This window comes from Bufo gargarizans, chromosome 3 (assembly GCF_014858855.1).
Source record: "Bufo gargarizans isolate SCDJY-AF-19 chromosome 3, ASM1485885v1, whole genome shotgun sequence".
Lineage (NCBI taxonomy): Eukaryota > Metazoa > Chordata > Amphibia > Anura > Bufonidae > Bufo > Bufo gargarizans.
This window is the reverse complement of record NC_058082.1, coordinates 235,588,875-235,613,613: the sequence shown is the minus strand read 5'-3', so window position 1 is coordinate 235,613,613 and position 24,739 is coordinate 235,588,875. Positions and strand designations below refer to the sequence as shown.

The 24,739-nt window shown below is 44.0% G+C and overlaps 1 protein-coding gene across 1 annotated transcript in view; it reads left to right on the top strand.

Moving 5' to 3' along the window:
• Nucleotides 1-24,739, top strand: part of FARP1 (FERM, ARH/RhoGEF and pleckstrin domain protein 1) — a 198,663-nt gene that overhangs the window by 79,404 nt on the left and 94,520 nt on the right.

Below are 24,739 nucleotides of genomic sequence, written 5' to 3'. Positions count from 1 at the left end.
AGGAATCCTGCTTTATTCATCATATGGAGCAGACTGGGAAGGCCTTGCAGTTCACTGGAATCGGCACAACCGCAGCCTATATACTTCAGCTACAGGTCAAGTCAGATGGCTGGAAGTCCAACAATTCAATTACTGGTTGGGTGCCTGCTCGATACGACCAGCTTTAATGTGGAGCCTGCGGGTACTAGGCAATGATGTGTATATTGTAAAATTTGTTTATGGGCGCATGAAGTACACGCATCAAGGACAAACCACTGAAAACTAATGAAAAATGGCCAAGTTAATTGTAAGCTGAATTACCTTTTGTTAATGATTTGCAGATGTGGTCAGCGTTTTGGCTCTAGGCCCAGTAAGCTTCATTATAGGGACTGGGAACCTTTATGGCTGGCTGGCCGAATGAATGCACTGAACCCGATCCTTAATCTGATGTTTTCCGTTCATTTGATGAAAACTTCATCAATGATATTCACACTACTTAATTACGCTAGTCCACTCATTTCATGAGTTGTTAGGCTTCATGCACACGCCATCATTTTTAGTGTGCCTTCACACGTGGTGGAATTTTCCACCAGAAAATCCACGCCTGCGTAGGCGCTGCTCCAAAGCGGAGCCTATGCCCTTGTTCTGCTAAACGGAGCAGCGGCGCAGGCAGGAAATTGTCAGGGTTGGACTAAATAACTGGCTCTGTCAGGCTGGCGTCATGTAGGCGCTTCCTCACCTCCAGGGACAGCCCCTCACCAGTGAAGACGTCCTGCTGATGAGACATTGATTTGTTACAATCAATTGACTCCTCTCTAATGCAGTTTCCCACCAACTTTTCAAAACTGGTGTGAGTGGTGTTAAAGGGAACCCGTCACCGGGATTTTGTGTATAGAGCTGAGGACATGGGTTGCTAGATCGCCGCTAGCACATCCGCAATACCCAGTCCCCATAGCTCTGTGTGCTTTTATTGTGTTCAAAAAAAAATTGGGGATACAGATGCAAATTAATCTGAGATGAGTCAGGGACAGGACTCATCTCAGGTTAATTTGCATATGTATCAAGTCGTTTTTTTTACACACTAAAAGCACACAGAGCTATGGGGACTGGATATTGCGAATGTGCTAGCGGCCATCTAGCAACCCATGTCCTCAGCTCTATACACAAAATCCTGGCGACAGGTTCCCTTTAAGTCACAAAATGTTTGTGCAAGTGAGCCCAAGAATTTTGCCAAAGCTTTATTTTGCAGCTTTTTGTAGAAGACCTGTCACTAGTGTTGAGCGTACTTGTGTTTTATGTTCGACGTATAAGTTGGGGTTATCGAAGAATCGCATTATGGATTCCGCTACCGCGGACCATAACGGAATTTAGAATCCATAACGTGATTCTTCGATAACCTGCACTTTAGATGCTGAATTTAAATCGCAAGTTCGCTCAACACTACCTGTCACCACTCGTAACATGTCTGTTTTAGTAAATAATTGTATCCCATATGAAATTACAGTTTTGGAACATTTATTCTTATGACTCTGTTTTGCCATTCTTCTTCTATTCTTTATGGAAGTTTAGGGATAAAGGGTACAGATGGGCGTTACTAGTTGGGGGTGTGCACAATATAACCACAGTCTAGCATTGTCCCAGAGATGCTCAACCTGCGGCCCTCCAGCTGTTGTAAAACTACAACTCCCACAATGCCCTGCTGTAGGTTGATAGCTGTAGGCTGTCTGAGAATGCTGGGAGTTGTAGTTTTGCAACAGCTGGAGGGCCGCAGGTTGAGCATGCCTGATCCATGGGGAACGCAGACAGCTACTAAGACGGACATGATAAATTCCTCCCATGGACTTGTTTTGTGGTTATAGGTGGGAGAACAATCATGATTTAATACAAAATGGGTGAGTTTTTTAAATGAATAATGACTCCTAATAGTGACACTTTTCATCTTTTCAGAAAGGTGAGGACCCAGCTGCGTTGTATTATGGCTTTACAAGCTAATTCCTTAGTTCGTCTCATAGCTGTTTGTCAGATTTATAGCCATGCTGGACGTAAAGTGGGCCTTGCTGTATTGCTTAGGCTACTTTCACACTTACGTTCAGAGCGGATCCGTCTGGGGTCTGCCCAGACTGATCCACTCATATAATGCAGACGATGGGATCCGTTCAGAACGGATCCGTCTGCATTATATTTTCGAAAAAATTCTAAGTGTGAAAGTAGCTTCAGACGGATCCGTCCAGACTTTACATTGAAAGTCAATGGGGGATGGATCCGTTTGAAAATTGAGCCATATAGTGTCAACTTCAAACGGATTTGTCCCTATTGACTTACATTTTAAGTCTGGACGGCTCTGTTTGCCTCCGCATGGCCAGGTGGACACCCGAACGCTGCAACCAGCGTTCAGGTGTCCGCCTGCTGAGCGGAGGCCAAACGCTGCCAGACTGAGGCATTCTGAGCGGATCCGGATCCGCATCCACTCAGAATGCATTAGGGCAGTACGGATCCGTTCGGGGCCGCTTGTGAGAGCCTTCAAACGGAACTCACAGCGGAGCCCCGAACGCTAATGTGAAAGTAGCCTTACCTGGAACTGCCTTGCCTCGTCAGTGAATAGTCTGTTCACTAAAATGTTCCCAGAGCTTTAAAAAAAACTTGTTTGCAGGAATCCCAGCGGATATGTGAAAGCAGAGCTCCATAAAATGTACCCTTACATTTTATGGATAAGCCTTCTACGAATGTCTGGCAATGTCGTAGAGGCAACAATCTCCTCCTAGGCCTCATTCACACAAGCTTATTTGCAATTCATGTATCGCATATATTTTGTATACTGGAATCCGCTGCTAATGTTAATGAATAGGGCTGTTCACATGGGCTTTTCATTTCAGTCAGTGTGTGAAATCTTCAGCATGTCCTAGTGTTGTGTGTATTTGCTTCCATATACACCCATGGTAGTCTATGGGAGTGCATCAGGAAGGAATACGCATGTAAATCCAGATAATTTACTGAAGAAATACTGATCTGGATGGCAAGTCATCCGAAATCTGTGCGTATTCTGCAGCCAGAATACAGACAGATTTCTATATTCTCGTGTGAAAGAGGCAAAAGGCACAGTGAGTTTTATCAAAACTGATTTTACCAGTCAGATTCCGCCTTTCATTTTCCAAAGGAGATCTAAAAAATTAAAGGTGGAATCTGATTGGTTGCTATGGGCAACTCAGCCACTTTTCCTTACCACCAGTTTTAATAAAGCTCAGTTCTTCTGAAAGAAAGAAAGGTATTTTTTTCAGAGCTACAACTTAAAGGGGTTGTCCGCTTTTTACTATTGATGACCTATACTTAGGATAGGTCATAAATATCAGATTGGTGGAGTCAGACACGTGGATCATCAGTTTGGAGAGGAGTGCTGCCTTCTCTCCTTTGTTTACCTACTCGCCGCAGCAATTGCAGTGGTGAGAAGCTGTAATTACAAGTATTGTGTCCCCATTCAACATGGCTTTGTCTGTTCAAGTTTATAGGATAAATCTGTCCCATAGAAGTGAATGGGGACACCATACTTGTAATTACACCTGCTCACCACTGCAATTGCTGTGACAAGCAGGTAAACAGAGCAGGGAAGAAAGGGCTTGTATAAGCACTGCCTTCTCTTCAAACAGCTAATTGGGGGTGCCAGGAGTCGGACCTCCGCTGATATGATATTGATGACCTATCCTGAGGATAAGGTCATCAATGGTAAAAAGTGGACAACCCCTTTTAAAGGGGTTGTCTCGTCCCGCGGTTACTAACACGTGATAAGATTAAGTCTCGGCCACCTGAATGTCGAGACTTTGTCTCACCTTAGTAGTGGTGAGATGAGACAACCCCTTTAAAGAGAGTCAAAATAAGCTGGCCATGCTTATTATATAAATATCTGCCGAACCTGATGGTTTTGATGGGGCCTACTGACAGCAGGTATCTGGGGAAATAAGGATTTGCCAGTCTTCTGGACCTTTTAGGCTGAGTTTACACATCAGTTATTTCCATCAGTTATTGTGAGCCAAAACCAGATGCGGATTATAAACAGAATAGGAGGAAATCTTTCCAGTACATCTGTTCTCTTGAGTAGGCTTCATTATGGGTTTTGGCTCACAATATCTCATGGAAGTAGTGAACTCTGCCTAAATTGGCATGGCACATTGGAATGATTAGCAGTAATTTGATTGCGATAGTTGTAGGGCTGCAGCTAACGATTATTTGAATAATCGATTAGTTGCCGATTAATTACTACGATTAATCGATTAATCGGAAAAAAACGACAAAATTACAAAACAGAGAGGTTTATATGATCTTACTTGAAAAATTATGTTCAAAGGCCATATTAAAACAAATTGTGGACGACACTATTATGGGGGATCTGTGGACGACACTTATGGGGGATCTGTGGACGACACTTATGGGGGATCTGTGGACGACACTATTATGGGGGATCTGTGGACGACACTATTATGGGGGATCTGTGGACGACACTATTATGGGGGATCTGTGGACGACACTATTATGGGGGATCTGTGGACGACACTTATGGGGGATCTGTGGACGACACTTATGGGGGATCTGTGGACGACACTTATGGGGGATCTGTGGACGACACTTATGGGGGATCTGTGGACGACACTTATGGGGGATCTGTGGACGACACTTATGGGGGATCTGTGGACGACACTTATGGGGGATCTGTGGACGACACTTATGGGGGATCTGTGGACGACACTTATGGGGGATCTGTGGACGACACTTATGGGGGATCTGTGGACGACACTTATGGGGGATCTGTGGACGACACTTATGGGGGATCTGTGGACGACACTTATGGGGGATCTGTGGACGACACTTATGGGGGATCTGTGGACGACACTTATGGGGGATCTGTGGACGACACTTATGGGGGATCTGTGGACGACACTTATGGGGGATCTGTGGACGACACTTATGGGGGATCTGTGGACGACACTTATGGGGGATCTGTGGACGACACTTATGGGGGATCTGTGGACGACACTTATGGGGGATCTGTGGACGACACTTATGGGGGATCTGTGGACGACACTTATGGGGGATCTGTGGACGACACTTATGGGGGATCTGTGGACGACACTTATGGGGGATCTGTGGACGACACTTATGGGGGATCTGTGGACGACACTTATGGGGGATCTGTGGACGACACTTATGGGGGATCTGTGGACGACACTTATGGGGGATCTGTGGACGACACTTATGGGGGATCTGTGGACGACACTTATGGGGGATCTGTGGACGACACTTATGGGGGATCTGTGGACGACACTTATGGGGGATCTGTGGACGACACTTATGGGGGATCTGTGGACGACACTTATGGGGGATCTGTGGACGACACTTATGGGGGATCTGTGGACGACACTTATGGGGGATCTGTGGACGACACTTATGGGGGATCTGTGGACGACACTTATGGGGGATCTGTGGACGACACTTATGGGGGATCTGTGGACGACACTTATGGGGGATCTGTGGACGACACTTATGGGGGATCTGTGGACGACACTTATGGGGGATCTGTGGACGACACTTATGGGGGATCTGTGGACGACACTTATGGGGGATCTGTGGACGACACTTATGGGGGATCTGTGGACGACACTTATGGGGGATCTGTGGACGACACTTATGGGGGATCTGTGGACGACACTTATGGGGGATCTGTGGACGACACTTATGGGGGATCTGTGGACGACACTTATGGGGGATCTGTGGACGACACTTATGGGGGATCTGTGGACGACACTTATGGGGGATCTGTGGACGACACTTATGGGGGATCTGTGGACGACACTTATGGGGGATCTGTGGACGACACTTATGGGGGATCTGTGGACGACACTTATGGGGGATCTGTGGACGACACTTATGGGGGATCTGTGGACGACACTTATGGGGGATCTGTGGACGACACTTATGGGGGATCTGTGGACGACACTTATGGGGGATCTGTGGACGACACTTATGGGGGATCTGTGGACGACACTTATGGGGGATCTGTGGACGACACTTATGGGGGATCTGTGGACGACACTTATGGGGGATCTGTGGACGACACTTATGGGGGATCTGTGGACGACACTTATGGGGGATCTGTGGACGACACTTATGGGGGATCTGTGGACGACACTTATGGGGGATCTGTGGACGACACTTATGGGGGATCTGTGGACGACACTTATGGGGGATCTGTGGACGACACTTATGGGGGATCTGTGGACGACACTTATGGGGGATCTGTGGACGACACTTATGGGGGATCTGTGGACGACACTTATGGGGGATCTGTGGACGACACTTATGGGGGATCTGTGGACGACACTATTATGGGGGATCTGTGGACGACACTATTATGGGGGATCTGTGGACGACACTTATGGGGGATCTGTGGACGACACTATTATGGGGGATCTGTGGACGACACAATTATGGGGGATCTGTGGACGACACTTATGGGGGATCTGTGGACGACACTATTATGGGGGATCTGTGGACGGCGTAGTTATGGAGAGGGGATCTGTGGACGGCGTAGTTATGGAGAGGGGGATCTGTGGACGGCGTAGTTATGGAGAGGGGGATCTGTGGACGGCGTAGTTATGGAGAGGGGGATATGTGCACTGTTATGGGCATAACAGTGCACAGATCCCTTTCCTCATAACAGTGCACAGACCCCCCTCCCCATAGCAGTGCCATAGACAGATCCTCCCCATAGCAGTGCTATACACAGACCCCCCCTTCCCATAGCAGTGCCATAGACAGAATGATCGCCACTAGTAATTTGCGTGCAGCAGGTCCCTGGCTATTCAGGACTATGTGCCACGTAATTTTTTTAGTAGCACTACAGTTCTCCTTTTCAGATTTGCTGTTTTCATCATTAAAGTGTACTTAGACATATTAGTTGTGCTTAGTTGAATTCACAAAAATGGAGGAACATAAATGTAATATGGATTAACCCTAGAACATAGAAATAGCCTTTCTGTAGCAGGAAAGCATTAAGAATATGCTGTTATATAATTGGATTAGTCGACCATCAGGCTTTTGTACTGGAAATGTCAGCTTACAAACAAATATGGGGCAGTAAATACAATATAGCAGCTCAAATTCTTAACATATTATTTGTTGGGAATCAACATAGGGAGTGATTAAATGTGTTCAATAGAGAGCCTTTTACATGGAACATGATTTTATGTCACCAAACATTGGTGGTTTGAAATAATTTTTGGAGTGTCTGATGGCCATGTTCTATCAGATAAATCATCGAGGGGCTGAATTGTTGGGTAGTGACAGTTCATGTGAGTTAGTATTTATTCCTAGAATATTTTATTACCTATATTATAATATGAAATAGAGACATATCAAACGTTTAGATCGGTTGGGATCTGAGCGCTGAGACCCCCATGATCCCTAGAACGAGGGGAGAGAAGTGGATGCATATTGCGCCCTCTTTCCTCGCTGAATGAGACGGCTCCACAGAAGTCTATGGGGCCCGTCTTGGTTCGGTCCACAGCAGCAAGGAGAGAGAGTACGCTATTGTTCTAGGGATCGGTGGTGGTCTCTGCGCTCAGACCCCCACCATTCTAAACTTTTGATATGACTCTATTACATATCAAAAGTTTTTTGAACAGTTAGTGACCCTTTAATCACAAACAAGAACAAAAAATATCTCTGACTATGGCCACAGGAGCAACATTTGTTCTCCATGTTTTATGCCATATACTGTAATATACAGTCCTCTAATATCAAGTTTTATTTCATAGATTCTTCTTGGGCTTTCTGCAACAGAAGAAAATCTCCTTTCTACCTTTCAGCCACCTTACTAGAGAAAAACACTAATCTTTTCCGGATGGTTCATGTAAAAGCGCCTGTAGCTGGACTTGTTCGGATTATTATTTAATTTATTTGCGTTGCTGTGATCATGTATCTCACAGATCAGATTACCAGTCCGGATGGTGTTATTCTAGTAGCTGACTTGCCTCAGACTTTTTTTTTCCATCCAACCAAAACACATCTTCCGGAACTTTCAGACCATATTACTTTTAGATATGTCCTGAAGCATCATGTACTCAGAGCAAGCATACTTGGACAGTGGGGGGTCATTTATCAAAGACTGGAGTTTTACGCTGATCTTTGATTCCCCCTATGGTGCAGGAGGATATGCCTAATTTATGACGAAGTGGGGGAGATTTATCAAACTTATAAAGTAGAACTGGCCTAGTTGCCCATAGCAACCAATCAGATTCCACCTTTCATTTTTCACAGCTCCTTTGGAAAATGAAAGGTGGAATCTGATTAGTTGATATGTGCAACTAAGCCAGTTCCAGTTTACACCAGTTTGATAAATCTCCCCCGATGTGCGCATCCTCCGCCAGTCTATGCTGCTACTTTGAAATCGACTCCAGTCCCTGACTGGAGTAGATTTACTATCAATTACATGAACTGGCGCAAACAATAAGTGAAATTTGCCATCACCCGCCGCCACTCAATGTTAAGAGCAGTGTGACAACATCATGTGTGACAATATTTTGGCACATGGGTGTTAATGTCACAGAACGCAGTCTTGAGACCTTATTTATGCATGAACTGTATCTGTAAGGCTTAAAAAAAATAAAATAAAAAATTCAAACCAATATAATAGCTACCATACTAATTTAAGCCCCATGCACATGACTGTATCTTGGGTCCGAAACATTCATTTCTATGGGGCCGTATCATATGGTGTCCGCATCAGTATTTCTGGTCCGTCTCTCCCCCAAAAAAAAAAAATGGAACACTTCCGATTCTTGTCCATATTGTATACAAAAGTAGCATCTCTACAGTAGTGCAGGACCCACTAAACGGGAAAATGTGGGACACACACAGCCAATATCCAGGTTTTGCGGATCCGCTGTTTATGGATTGCAAAACGGACACTGTTGTGTGCATGAGCCCTTAGTGTGTATAGAAAGGATGTCAGATTTGTTCCACACCATATCATCTTTCACCTTTTAGAAACTCTGGCTCATCGCACTTTCCGTAAACTAGCTTTGAATGTTTTTATTTCCATGGGGATGATGATGGTTCGATATTAACTTACACTCCAATCCAGGTCTCGGAGAGTTGTGCACAAAACATTCTGCGAGTACCAGTCCTGTGGGTGAAAATAGCCTGTTAGTGGACTTTGTCTGAGGAGTGCTTAAACCTTCCACTGCTTACCCCTGCATTTCCATCGATGCTATTCATAAACAGACCGCCGCATCCAGGATGGTGAGGGTCACGTGATTTACCGCTCTGGCTGTATCCCCTACTGCACAGGCGCAGAAAACATCCAGCTTAGGCCTCATGCACATGACCGTATTTTGTTTCCGTGTCCGTTCCGTTTTTTTTTTCCGGATGGGGTGCGGACCCATTCATTTCAATGGGTCCGCAAAAAACGCAGACAGCACACCGTGTGCTGTCTGCATCAGTATTCCGTTCCGTTGCTCCGCAAAAAGAATTGTGCATGTCCTATTTTTTTTTTCTAGTTTGAGGACAAGGATAGGCATTATTACAATGGATCCGCAGAAAAAATGGATGCCATACGGAACGTCATCCTTTTTTTTGCGGACTGCAAAACACATACGGTCGTGTGCTTGAGGCCTTAGGCACAAATGCAGGAGATTCAGCTGCCTGTATCTTGACCTCTGCAGCCATGGAGGCCTTGTGGGTAAATCAGATGTCTGACGCCACCTTGGAATCCATGACAGTCTGCTTACATACACCACCCATGGGCAGGTGTGTTGGGGTAAACATTTGATTTGCCATTACACGTCTGTGTAACGTTTCAGAAAGCAAACAACTTTAAACAATTAGGGTATGGCCACAGCAGCAGCACTTACAGTACTAGCAAAGTATGAGATTTTCAGAAATTTCATCCACACGCTGTGGGGAAAAAAGCAGTATCGTAAACTTACTTGCAATGTAGCTTTTCCATCCACAGCATGTCAGTTTATGCTGTGGGTTTTACCCATGGCTTCATCCTAATGCAATGAAATGGTTGAAAGCATTGAGTCCTGCAACAATGCCCCAGAAAAAACGAGTCCATTTTGGGCAATTTTTGTGGCAGCGGATTTCAGAGAAACCACTGCTGAATTTGTTTAGATGGCATCAAACATCCAGGTGAAGGGGCAGCAGCACCGGATTCTCTTCTAATCTTCTAACCAAACTACTACTGTACATAAATCGCTTCAATCCACTTCAGTACGTCTTCCACTGTGACTCTGCAGAGGTGGACAAACTAATGTATATTTTTAAATGTGACTTTTTTTTTTAGTGGCCAAGCAATAGATTATCTTATAGATGTCTGTAAACAACCAAAAATGTAGCTGCAAGTAACCAATATCTAGATGTTGGCTACCTGCCTCTTGGAACTTGTGGTTAGCTTTTACAAAACTTTTGATATCTCATAACAACATATCAAAGGTTTTGATAACTGAGGGTCAAAACCTGTCTCTCCATGGCTGCAGAAGATGGGCTCAATAGAAAGTCTATGGGCCAGTCTTGATTCCGTCTTCCGTAGCAAGGAGATAGCTCACGCTAATGTGAGTGCTTCTCTCTCCTCGTTTCAGCGATCAGTGAGAGTTTGTGGACATATCACATTTTCTGAAGGCTTAGTGACCCTTTAAATTCTGCACCCTACCCAACTTGTTGATCTTGTGCATCATGTGTTCCATGAATGACAATGTCCTTGAAGTCACCAGATATCACCTCATTGGACAGCTTTATGAAACTAAAAGAGAAACTGTCTTTGTTGCCCAAAGCGAGCAATCACTGCACAGCTTTCATTTTAGACCACGAGGACTTGATATTTCTTTGTGCTCAGTGATTGCTTTGTTCAGTATTATAGGGGGAGATTTATCAAGACTGGTGCACAGGAAAACGGCTGACAACTGTAGTCCAAAGCAGTAAGTCGACTTGTATGTAGTCCTGCACAGTGCAGCTGTCGCTCGAAAGTTAAAATCAATCAAAAATGCTTCAAAAAGTCTAGCCTCAGCTATGGTAGTATTTACTGGACCCAATGGTAAACATATGTTCTATTACCAAATAGCCCATATGGAAAGAGGTATCTCCCAAGGAAGAGAACTATCTTGTTTTCGCTGCCTCTTGGCAGTGTCAAAATCCAAGTTTCCAACAAGCCTTGAGATTTGACAAGGGAACAGGGAATATATGGAGCATTGCTAATAAGTTTTCAAACCAAGGAGTACTTCCAGAAAGTCTCCATAGAGGACTAGTCTCATTAAGGAGATTCAGCACCCTGCCTAAACCAATTAACCCAGAAATACTGTGGAAGATTTATCAACGGTAATGCAAGGGACCAGTGGAGATGCTGTTAGTAGCCACCAAGCAGAGTTCACCATTCAGAAAACAGCAGCAGGAAAGTGTGGACATATTTGGGTACGGGTTTTGCTTTTAAGGACTTTTGAAGTTGTGTAGCAGTTATGGCAGGATTTTTTTTTTCCCAAAATAGAGATCATTTTTGATAAAATTGCAGCGAAAACCATGACTTGATCCACACGTGTGAATAAACTGCTAGAGATGTAGCTATATATATATATATATATATATATATAAAAAAAAAAAATAACTGGCAGCACCACCGACCAAAATAAAATGAAGTAAAGCGGGTGCAATGTCCGGATATGGTGACTGGAGCTTACCCACTTGATACAAAACAGAGAAACGGACTGCACTCCCAAGAATCTTCAGTGAAAAAGGTTTATTCACCCATAGGTGGCACAAGCGACGTTTCGGCTCTCACATGAGCCTTGAGAAAGGCTCATGTGAGAGCCGAAACGTCGCTTGTGCCACCTATGGGTGAATAAACCTTTTTCACTGAAGATTCTTGGGAGTGCAGTCCGTTTCTCTGTTTTTTATATATATATATATATATATATATATATATATATATATATATATCTCCGTCTACATATGTGCACAACGGGGGTCAAATGTTTCTCCTTTACTCTGACGGAGAAAGCCCCTAATTTATGACTGTAGTAGTTTTTACTCTATTCTTATGCCTGCTTTCAGGCGTAAAAATGGCTCCCAAGTGGCAAAGATGTCATAAGAACGCCTGTGCAACAAAATACTGTTGCATAGATGTTTATAAAGTTTCAAAAGGAGGTCTTGCAATTTTTAGTTTTTTTTAACCCTAAAATAGGCTGTAAATGTAAATGACTCTGTAAATGACCCGCAACGTGCTGGAAGTGGTGTTGATTTTGCATGGCTTTGCAGGCCCAGCTGTACACTAACTGGAATGAAATCAGTGAGCACCATAAAGAACATCAGGTTGAACATGGCATGCTCCAGCATGGGAAAGTGCCACGCCGTTCCTTTGTATTAGCAGAGCACCATTTAGGATAATCATAAAATAAACATGAAGTTTAATAGAACAGCAGAATGTACTGGACGGCTATGCCGGGGATAAGCTCTGCTCTTTGCTGCACATTTCTCTTAGTCTGCCGGCCTCAGAACAAATGACTGTGCTTTTGTTGGGCGGGAACAGCCACGGGCTAACTGCAGAGGAAACAAAGCTGGTTTTATGATGTAGCTATATGATTTCCTCCGAACAAGTGACCTCATGGAGAGAAAACCTATTTCACATGCTTTTAGGGTCCTTTATTTCTCAAAGACTATGCTGTTTTCCCGGGGGCTGAAATGGAAACTAAAACGTTCACATAAAGAATTAAATTCTCAGCTTAAATGGGCATACCCCGGCTTTCAATACAAAAGTGATGAGCTGCAGAAGACTGCAGAGAAGACATCAAGAAGAAATGCTCCTGGCTCTTTGGCACGTCTTGCAAAACTAACATTAGCTTTACATACTTGCTTGTGCATGTGTAATTATTTTGAAGTCCCTGATTTTGTGAGCAGAACCTTTTATGCAAGAACCAAACCCAATATATATATATATATATATATATATATATATATATATATATATTCCTAAATTAGGCCTTATTTACGTACGTAAATCACAGATTCAGCTGTGAGGGGCTGCCCCTGCTGCCGAAGAAGCTCCCCCCCCCCCCCCCGACGCCTGATTGACAGGGCCCGACATCTTGTCTTGCTTAGCCCTGACAATCTGAGTAGCTCTGCTGCCAATACCTAAGCAGAGACCGCGCATGCGATTCAACACTTGAAGGTAGTGGCACGTGAACAGTCCTTCCCCCTGGTATGAGAAGCAGAGCCTCTGTGCTTGTGCTGCTACTCAGAGCAGAGGCGCATGCAGCAAATTGTCAGGGCTGTGCATGATGACCAGCTAGAATACGAGCCAAACTAAGTGGAATCCTAAAATGCATCCAGTTTATTAGTGGCATGTTGATTGACAGTTGAGCTGGCCTGTGTATGGAGGTAAAGGGGGGGGGGGCGGGGGGAGAAGCCGCCAGGAATCGCTGTCAGTCACGTGAGCACTTGGCCAACAGCTATCGAAAGTGTTTGACCAACTCTAGGGAGCAGAAAAACCGAGGTACACTCACCATACAATTCTTACACTGTACAGTCTCATCCTCCTGCTCTTACAGGCTCCTGATTCTTTTTTGGGAAATGTAAAGTGATTCACTCAGATTCTTGGCACCTGCTTTCCTAGAATGTGACTGTTTGAAAGTCACTCTATCAGTTCTTGTCAGATAGAAGCTTGTTATAAAGTCTCTAGTATTTAGGGTACTTTCACACTAGCGTTATTCTTTTTCGGCACCGAGTTCCGTCCTAGGGGCTCTATACTGGAAAATAACTGATCAGTTTTATCCCCGTGCATTCTGAATGGAGAGCAATCCGCTCAGGATGCATCAGGATGTCTTCAGTTCAGTCTTCTTGCCTTTTCAGAACTGAGATAATACCGCAGCATGCTGCAGTTTTATCTCCGTCCAAAATTACGGAACACTTGCCGGAATGAATTTTTTTCCAATTGACATGCATTAATGCTGGATCCGTCTGACAAATGCCATCAGCTTGCATACATTTTGACGGAACTATCTGACGGAATCCTCTGCCGCAAGTGTGAAAGTACCCTTAAGGCTGTATTCACACGTCCGCAATGTGTTTTGCGGATACACGGAGACACGGATCCGCAAAACACGGAAAGCGGCAATGTGCTTTCCGCATTTTGCGGACCGCACATTGCCGACATAATAGAATATGCCTGTTCTTGTCCGCAATTGCGGACAAGAATAGGACATGTTCTATTTTTTTGCGGAAACGGAAGCACGGATGCGGAAGTGCGGATCCGCAAATGTGGATGCGGACAGCACATTCTGTCCCCATAGAGAATGAATGGGTCCGCACCCTTTCCGCAAAATTGCGGAAAGGATGCAGACCCATTTTGCGGACGTGTGAATGGAGCCTAAAGGGAACCTGCCACCGGGATTTTGGATAGAGAGCTGAGGACATGGGCTGCTAGATCGCCGCTAGCACATCCGCAATACCCAGTCCCCATAGCTCTGTGTGCTTTTATCAGGTAAAAAAACCGATTTGATACATATGCAAATTATTCTGACAGGAGAGTACTCATCTCAGGTTAATTTGCATATGTATCAAAAAACATTTTTTTACACGATAAAAGCACACAGAGCTATGGGGACTGGGTATTGCGGATGTGCTAGCGGCCATCTAGCAGCCCATGTCCTCAGCTCTATACACAAAATCCCGGTGACGGGTTCCCTTTAGGCCCCATGCACACGGCCGTGTTTCACAGCCGTGTGCGGGCCGTGGAACCACGGGCTGGATCCCTCCTGAGAGCAGGAGCGCACGGCGTCACTGGTTGCTATGACGCCGTGCGCTCCCTGCTGCTGGCATAGTACAGTAATACACTGGTATAGATTATACCAGTGTATCACTGTATTGCGGCGGCAGCAGGGAGCGCACAGCGTCATAGCAACCAGTGACACCGTGCGCTCCTGCTCTCAGGAGGGATCCAGCCCGTGGTTCCACGGCCCGCACACGGCTGTGAAACACGGCAGTGTGCATGGGGCCTTAATGTATCGTGCTTGACTGTAGGAAAAGGCATGATTATACAGATGCTTCAAGGGGTTTTCCAGTATTCATATATTGATGACCTATCCTCAGTCTGTAGCTGCGTCTGTGCTACCTACTTATGTGTTCAAATATGGATACCGTGACGTTTCAGGACCCCGTCTGTGGAGTATTTGTAGTCTGATCTCAGTACTTACAGTTTTACGAGACCTACATAATAACCGGGGCTGACCTCTGCACCCACTTGCCAGATTCACAGCATCATTAGTAAGCAATACAATGTAGAGCATTCAGTCCTTGAAAAAGTCATAAGTCCTGAATATCAAGTATTACCTTTTGAAGGTTCCTGTTCATTGCCCAAAATCTTTTTGTTACAATTTGTGTTTAGTTTTTATGCATTTTATTTTATATAGTGAAAAAGTGATGTTAACAGGGTTCTATGTTCTAGTACTTAGGTGAGATGTGTGTTGTTTTTTTTGTTTTTTTCTTGTGCAACTTTATCGGATCCGTACTCTATTGTGGCAGAGAAAACGGATCCATCCCCATTGACTTGCATTGGGGGTGATGCCGGATCCGTCTTGCTCCACATCCCTGGACGGAAAGCAAACGTTGCGGTTTGCTCTCCGATGTGGGAATGCAACTAAATGGAACAGAATGCATTTTGGAGAATTCCGTTCTGTTCAGTTCAGTTTTGTCCCCATTGACAATGAATGGGGACAAAACTGAAGTGTTTTTTTTTCCGGTATTGAGCCCCTATGACGGATCTCAATACCGGAAAACTAAAACGCTAGTGTGAAAGTAGCCTTGGACTACCATAAAGTGGTTACCAATATTTTAACTGTATCAATGCTGCTTCCTGCTCTGGTGTCTTCACTTTCTGTGTACAGGCAGCAGCTTGTCACAGTGACCAGCAAGCACCTGCATCTCCCAGGAGTGCATTGCAGTCAGCACTTGATAACTCCACCCTCCATTTACTTGCCAAAGCTCTGTTCAGTCTTTCTTCCCTGTATGGGCCCTAGTCCCTCACACACAGCTCTAGCGCCTCCACTGATCAATAGCGCTATATTATACGATGCTCACCCCCATTTTCCATCTCCACTTTTTAGAGAAAACTATTTGTTTTTGTGAATTTAGAAGTAGGAATGAATGCATGAATGACAGGTGTCTGGGCCGCTTCCCTGTGTGGTCACTATGCTGACACTGAGAGGAGGAAGAGAGCAGGGAAGATATTGAGCATGTCTGTCTGCCACTGAATACAGGAGAAGATGGACCAAAATTTCAGCCACAGGAGAAAAATCAGGGGCGCTACCAGAGAATAGGGTGTAAAAACCCTAACAATGCTTTTATTGCATGTACGGTACATGGCAATAATGCGTCATTTGTAGGATGGCCTGTTTAATGACTGTCTTTATGCATTTTTGCTAAACACATACACTTGATGCATTGAGCACACTTTAAAGCAGAGGTGCACAACCTTTTTGGTCTAGGTGCCGCATTGTTGCATTGCTCTATTTCAAGGGGCCTCAAAAAAAAAAAGATCAGCGCTTGTTTGCATCAGCCTATTACACAGGCCAATGCACAGTGAATGGGGAGGAATGATCACTACCACAGTCATTCCTCCCTCATTCAGTGCTGTTGACTATTGGCAGCACACTGATTACACAGGGAGATGGGCTGACAATAATTGTACATCTTTCATCCTGATAAAATATGGAAATCGGCCGACAAACGAGTGATTCCTTGTTTATCTTCTGATCGGCGGCACGATTCTACAGGTCAGATATCAGGAATGAGCATTCCTATGAAGACTTGTTCCCAGTAATTGTCCCGGATATCGTGCCGGGTAATGATTTTTAACACGTTCCTACATCATGACCTTGAAACAGAAAGTTTATACTTACCTGCTCACTGCCTCTGTCTCTATCTTCCGGTCCCTGCACTGTTCACATCCGACTGGCTATGGGTACAGTCACATGCTCCGCTCCAGCCAATGACTGGCATCAGTGGTGTTGTAGCCACAAGCAGTGTTTCACCGCTAAAGTCAGTCATTTGCTGGAGAGATGCTCTGGGACTGGAAGATGGAGACAGCGAGACAATAACCAGTAAGCACTTTTTCACCGCAGAGGATGGCACTTACTGGTTATTACCGCCTCCTGCACCCCTAGATATACTGTTGGTGCCCTACAATAACCAGTAAGCACTTAACCTGTGGCCATTTTGTTTTCTTTTATGTATTTTATTATTTCTTCTAGTATTTTAGATTTCTGTTGCAAAAAGACATTTGTGGACACTGACTTTTTTTATTTTGCAAATTTTAATTTTTTTTTTCCTTTTTATTTGTATTTTTTTTATAATCAATTTACTTATTTTAAAAATTATATTTTGCCACATATATCCCCCAAGAGGTCCATAAAAAGGCTGTTGAAGGACAGTGAACAATTACATTTTGTCTTTTTTCCTTTTTATTGTATTTATTTTTACATTTTTTTTGTTAATTCTTATTTTTTTTTATAAATTTTTGTAACACTGTATGTCCCCCAAGAGGTCTTTAATAAGACCTCGGAGGGACACTGCCTTTTTTTTTATTTTTTTTTATTTATTTATTTTTTTTTTTGCACTTTTTCCCCATTATTTTTCCCCCTTTTTTATTTGTATTTTTTTTTTTTTTTTTTTAAACAAGCCTGCTGTCGGGGCATTGTACAAGGCAGAACTGAGCAGGGTCTACTGACCCTGCAGCTATGCGCTCCTCTGGCCCCAAGACACGATCACGTGATCACTGGGTTTAAACTGCAAAGCGCTCCTTGAGGAGAAGGCAGAAGCGCTGATAAACTGCTTCTGCCTTCTCTTCGGCTCCCCCACTCTCACTAATAGCAGGGGACCATCCTGCTCCAGAGTCCTGCTACAGTGCAGGAGCTGTCCTCTTTCGCTGTGCGACGCTCCAGGAAGAAACACAGATGATCACACGATCAGCTGTGTTTCTGTCCAGCCGGACGGGGGCCGCAAACCATAGCTCTGTGGGCCGGCGGTTGTGCACCCCTGCTTTAAAGGGAACCTGTCATCAACATTAAGCTACTTATTGAGGGCAGCATGTAGTAGTGACAAGCAAGCTGATTTCAGTGGTGTCACTCATGAGCTAAAAGTAAGTGGTTGCCGAAACCCAGCATCATAATAATTTTAGCCCAGGCCTGGTAAAAGGTCACGGCTGCCTGAAAAGAGTCATGGTTATTCATTATCTCCTACTTTCTCCACCCACCTCTTGAGTAACAGTTTTCATCTTAGTTTTCTCTCCAGAAAAGAAGTGTCAATTATCAACAGGTGAGTGGGGAGAGTAGGAAATCGGGAATAACCGTGACTCTTCTCAGGCAGACATGACTCTTTTGATTTATGATGCTGGTTTTCAGCACCCACTTGCTTTTAGCCCATGGATGACACGGAGCTGAAATCAGCGTCTGTCACTACTTTATGCCATCTTCGGTGAGGTCACCATGAAGTTGGTGACGGGTTCCCTTTAAGATCACACTTGTGGTGTTCATGGAACAGTGAGAAAATCTGATTCACTGAATGCATTATTTCATAATTTGTGTAAAGAAGTCTTGTACCACATAAGCTTCCGCCTGTGTTCAGCCCGTTACAGGTAGCTTTGAAGTGTCAAGTGTGGTGTGTCTGCCTCAGAAGGCGTATTTTTGTGGTAAGTGTTCATGTAGGGCTCAGTGAACCAGTAAATATCCTGAACCAGTCCAACCAGTTCTTTCTCTCATGGTTATCTTGTTTCATTACTGAAGCGGTAGTTAGATAAAACCAAAAGGCTGATGAGGCAAGCACATATCAGTGTAGAAAACTTGTGCGCAGTGGCCATGCTCACAGCGAGCAGGAAACCCTTTTTCCTGCTTTCTCTAGAAATTTCATCATGGTTGTAATAGAAGAAGGCTGAATGGCGCTATTATAAGTTGCTGTTCAGCCTGTAATGTTGTGAAAGGTAATATGAGGCCTGGCCAATAAACATCTTATTTTTTTCACTATAATCTTTCTCTACTGCAGAAACAAGAGGTGTAGTGTAAAGTTGAAATGCTTTTCAGCCTGTGCGTTCAACGCATTCATTAAAGAGCTATGAAATCTGGAGTGACGTTCTCAGAACAGTGCTGCTATGTCTGGTACTGGCATGCTAGATAATAAATGCAAAATCATTAAAATGCCTGCCATGTTTATGGGTGAACTAAGGCAGCTGAACTGTGGGTACTTTCTACACTGCTGACAATGATCTGGTATTAATTACCAAGTGCCATATATAAATCACTCATTTCGAGGCAACAGAATTTCCAAGTTTGTGCCTCCCCCCCCCCCCCCCCCCCCCCCCCAAGAAATATATTCATATATGTTTGGATATTTAACTCAGACCCATGCAAGAAAATTAAGCTGGTCAATAACCATCTTAGGCTACTTTCACACTGGCGTATGGAATTCCGTTTGTGAGATCCGTTTCAGGGATCTCACAAATGGTTCAAAACGGATCAGTTCAGCCCCAATGCATTCTGAATGGATAAGGATCCGTTCAGAATGCATCAGTTTGGCTCCGTTCCGCCTCCATTCTGCTCTGGATGCGGACACCAAAACGCCTGGCGATGCAGAGCCAAACGGATCCGTCCTGACTTACAATGTAAGTCAATGGGAGCGGATCCGTTTTCACTGACACAATATGGTGCAATTGAAAACGGATCTGTCCCCCATTGACTTTCTATGTAAGTCAGGATGGATCCATTCTGAACAGATACAGACGGATCCACACCTAATGCAGGTTTAAAAGTAGCCTTAGATGTTAATGCAACAGTCAAAAGAAAGACACGCTTGTAAGTTTTAAACTGTGAATCAATTTTGAGTAATATTCCTTATTACAAGTAATTTCTTATCCATTTTACAAAATGATAGAGTACAAACATTGGTAGCAAAAGGTAGACAAATGTGAATGATTGTTCCCTTGCAAAATATAATAATCAGAACACAGTTTAACCACAGATTACCAGAACTATATGAGCATGGCAGTACATGGGAGAGGAAGAAAGATGGTCGGGGTGAGGGACTGGGCAGTGATGGCTAACCTCCGTCACTCTAGCTGTGGTGAAACTACAACTCCGAGCATGCTCCTTTCATTTTCATGGAGTCCTGAGAACAGCCAAGCAAGTGTGCATCTTGGGAGTTGTAGTTTTACCACAGCTGGAGGTTAGCCATCACAGGACTAGGGGGAGCCTACCGGCAATCGGGTACCCTTATATGAAAACCTCTACAGGGATGTTTACTGCCTATACCAGCCAAGATTGAAGAGTTGGAAACATCCAGTGATCAGGAGCCTAAGGAATATATCAAGCGTTTAATTTTCAATTGCCAGCACTTTTTTTTTTTTTTTTACTTTATTAATATTTTTAGATATTTGTCTAAGGGCATATTCACATCTGTGTTGGAGGCTTCATTTACAGATTCCGCCAGAAAGAGCAGACAAAATAGTCCTGCATACTGTTCTTTTTAAAAAACAAAACAAACAAACATTTGGGGGAAAAATAGTTCGTCTTATAAAGTGAAAAATATGGTAATACAATTGCAGCATTTTTAGGTCGGCCAATTGGCGATTGCGATATGGCGATTTATTGCGATTGCTTTGGTGATTTATATTGTGCAGGCCTAGTTGTATTCCATGGCTCCCCAGATCATCGCACCATCAGTTGGGGCAGTGTGTCGGTCCACAGAAAAGGCAGGATTGAAGAGCTTACCAAGAGGCCCCCATACTCAAACCTGACCATCATCGGATCCCAAACAGAATATCAATTTGTCACTAAAGATGATTTGGTACCAGTCTGTAGCAGACCAGGTTTCTTTATGACACCACCACAAACAAAGGCGATGGTGTCTGGCTGTCAATGGCAAGACATATAATGAGTGCAGTGAAAGTGGTGAGTAAAGGGAGCATGGCTTGGAGTGAAGGGCAGAGCCTATTGTGGCCCACCGGATGTTCTATAACGTATGCCATATTTGTGCCATAATTTGTGACTTTTTCCCACTGGATTTTCCATAATTTATGCTAGAAATACGCTTGAGTTATAAATAAAGTCTATGCCAGCCCCTGGGTACATTGAGAAATGTTCCCCAATGTTTTTGAGTAGTAGAGGCATGTCTAGCAGTCATCGCTCTCTCACCAAGAGGTACACTACCCAGAACCAAGGATACCAGGAGGAAACACTTTTACGTTGTCTTGTGGCAAGACCCCTTGTCTAATCGGACTACACCTGTCTGCCTGAGACATTACAGCATGTTAAGTTTTGCAGCAATCTGACATTTCTGTCTGTGTGAGTAGATTTTCTGAGGACATCTGTGCCATGTGTCCTACTACCTATTATAGCCCGTGTTTGCTTACATGGCATGCTATTTAGTCTTTCACTAAGCCCCCTAAACTAGTTAGCCTATAATTTGTACACTGTCATAAAGGAATCACGTTCCCAGATTTTACTTAATTTAGCTTAAAATTGTTGGGTGTTTCCATCTTGAATGAGGGGTATGTGATTACATGTCAGTTTCCTGGTAGCCTGGTTGACTTTCTTAAAGAGGACCTTTCATGGGTTTGTAGTGAGAGAAATATCTGTATCTGCGAGGTAACCCTTGCTGATGCTGCCACCCTGCCTGTTTTTTAAAAATAGCGCTCCTGCACCCCATTATGGCCCCCGCAAATTTAGCGCTCACTAGGCTAATAGGAGCGCTATTTAAAAAAATCTGATCAGGTTGCCAATGGGCATTCGTGTGGCCCGATTTATTTTACCTGTTTTTCTGTTATCTTTCGGGACATTCTCACAACGAAGGAAGCTGTGACGTTTAAATGATGACTAGCAGAAATATCACTGAACCAATGTAAGGAGATGTTAGGATGTTCATGAAGCCAGCTTATTGGGCTTAAAGCATACCGGATTGGTAAATTATCTCAGATAAGTAATTTACTAGAAAGCTTGTTTGTTTGTACTATACTAAAGAAGCTTAGGGTTTATTAAAGTACAGTAGCTTTTATTTCTATTGATATCTCCAGTTGTTGTATTTTTAATGTTAATGTTGTATGCGATGGCTCCCCAGGTCACCGCACCATCAGTTGGTCCAATGCAACTGAAGCGCTTACCAGGAGGCCTACATACTCAAACCTGACTGTCATCGGATCCCAAACAGAACATCAGTTTGTCACCAGACACCTAAATAAAGATATAGACCCAGGCATTTGACCCCTGGCAAGAGCCACATTGTTTGCAGACCAAAGCCATCCCTTTACAGACCTTAAACCAAGCATTAAGTGAATCGCCTCTATCCATACCTGCACTTCACTCTACTTCTGGGCACCACTGCTAACAATATACTGACATTGCTTACAGCCAGAATATTGTCAGCAGTGGTGCCCTGGAGTGGAAAGAAGTGATGGAGTGAGGAGAGCTGGATGTTACCGGCAGTGAGTGTGAACCCAATGTGCCAACCAACCAGTTTGACTTTGGACTAGCTCTGAGGGCATTATCCTGGCAGTCCCATGCTTTTCACCCTTTAACTCTTAAACAGGGATCTGGCCTTCACTGCAGGTGAACCACCAGGCCGCTTTTGGAATAGTACCAGTGTGGTTGGCTGCTAACCCAGTGGGGGTCAGAAACAACAGTGACGAGCACCAAGGGATCAGCTAATAAACATAGGAAACGGGCAGAGTACGTGCCGATTCGTGAAACAGTCCAGAGGCCAGGGCAGACTGCTCAAGGTCAGTAGAGTGAACAGGCATGGGTCAGGACAGGAGGCAGAAAGTCAGGATCCAGGAAAGAGGCAGAAGTAAGTACACAGACAGACAAATAGATTATAGCTCTTTTGTAGAGCCTAGAAAAAAAGTGAAACCTAAAGGAATCTGAAAGATTGCTCAGACAATTTGTTAAACAAACAGCCCAGAGCCCAGCATATATAGGAGGGCTAATGAGGTTATTAGCCAAACAGCTAAACACAGAGCAAAAAGGGAAATTAACCCTTGCAGTGCTGAAGGGAGAGGTTCAATGAATAGATACTAGTACACAGTCACACAGAAAGAGAATTAGCAGCCAGGTTATAGTTTGCTGCATGGAAAACAGAAGTCTGTCGGTCGGCCCTAGGCAGAAGTTAATGAGTGATGTGTCGCCCGTCCCCTCACTAGCTGGAAACAGGCAGGATGGCTGCAGGCACAGATCTTTGTCATGAGATTTTAGGACTCTTGCAATGGAGCTACCCTTTTTTCTGGAGTCTCCTTGATGTTCTGGAAGAGTTGGTTTATTGTAGTTGTGGTACAATATTTATAAATGTGTGTATTATAAGCTAAAGTCCTGTAGTTATGTCGCTTTTTACTTGCACATTTCTCACATATTAGGCCTCTTTCACACGAGCCATTAGATCTGGAAGTCAATTTTTTCCACGCGGGTGCGATGCGTTTTTCACTCGCATTATAAAAAACGAAAGGTTTACAAACAACATCTCTTAGCAACCAACAGTATAAATCGCATCGCACCCGCACTTGCTTGTTTTTTACGCAGCCCCATTCACTTCTATGGGGCCAGAGCTGCGTGAAAAGAATATAGAACATGCTGCGATTTTCATGCAACGTACAAGTGATGCGTGAAAAACTGAATGGGTCAGGATTCAGTGTGGAAAACTCACTTGTGTGAAAGGGCCCTTACTCTTTTAGGAAAGCTTGTGTTATTTTAACTAGAAAGTTCCCCTTTTGTGTCACAAGCAAGGCCTGTGATATGAAACCGTGACCTGGTCACAAGGTTGAATGACACATGGGGTTATCTCGTCTGGGAGTCATGTTAAGTGGGTGGGTGGCCTGGGAATTGTAGAACTAATTTCCTTTTTTTTCCTCCAACTCAAATACTTTACTTAAAATAACAGAAGCAAAATGCAAAAATACTAATTGGTAGAAAAATATCCAAATGTTGATATAAAGCATCATGTTAATACTTGTAAATTAGTTTGGGGTTTGTATTGAACCCTCGAAAGTAGAAGGGAAAATCGCAAGAACAGGCTGTACTATGGAAATGTGCCCTTTTCTGAGCACAAAGCTCAGCTGGAGATAAGCTGAAAGTGCATGAACGTCAGCTCGCTTTATGCTGCTCACCTTCTATCAGCCAGCAGCAGGAATATGCCGCAGCTTTGTAGTTTCTCGGTCACCTAGGAAATGCCCTTTGCTTGTCATGCTATCTTCACTAAAATGCACAATATATGTAGTTGCTTTAAATGACTCTCTTGTTTATGAAATAAATACAGTAATCGGCAGAACCCGGATCTTTGTTTGCAGCTCTTTGTAGTGGCGAGTTTCCACTTAAGGCCCTTTCTATAGGCAGAGAATCCGCCAAATAATCGCTAATGAGCATTCATAGGAACGATCGTTAGTGATTATCTGTCGGTATACAGCCCCTTTCACGTGAGTGAGAATTCTGCGCGGGTGCAATGCATGATGCGAACGCATTGCGCCTGCACAGAATTCAGACCCATTCATTTCAATGGGTCTGTGTACATGAGCGGTGGTTTTCACGCAACACTTTTGATTTTCACGCAACACTGGCCCTATATAAGGGAATGGCACTGCATGATGCGATTTTCACGGATGGATGTTAAGAGATGTTGTTTGTGAACCTTCAGTTTTTTATCACGTGCGTGCAAATCGCATTGCACCCGCGCAATAAAAACTGAACAACTGAACGTGATC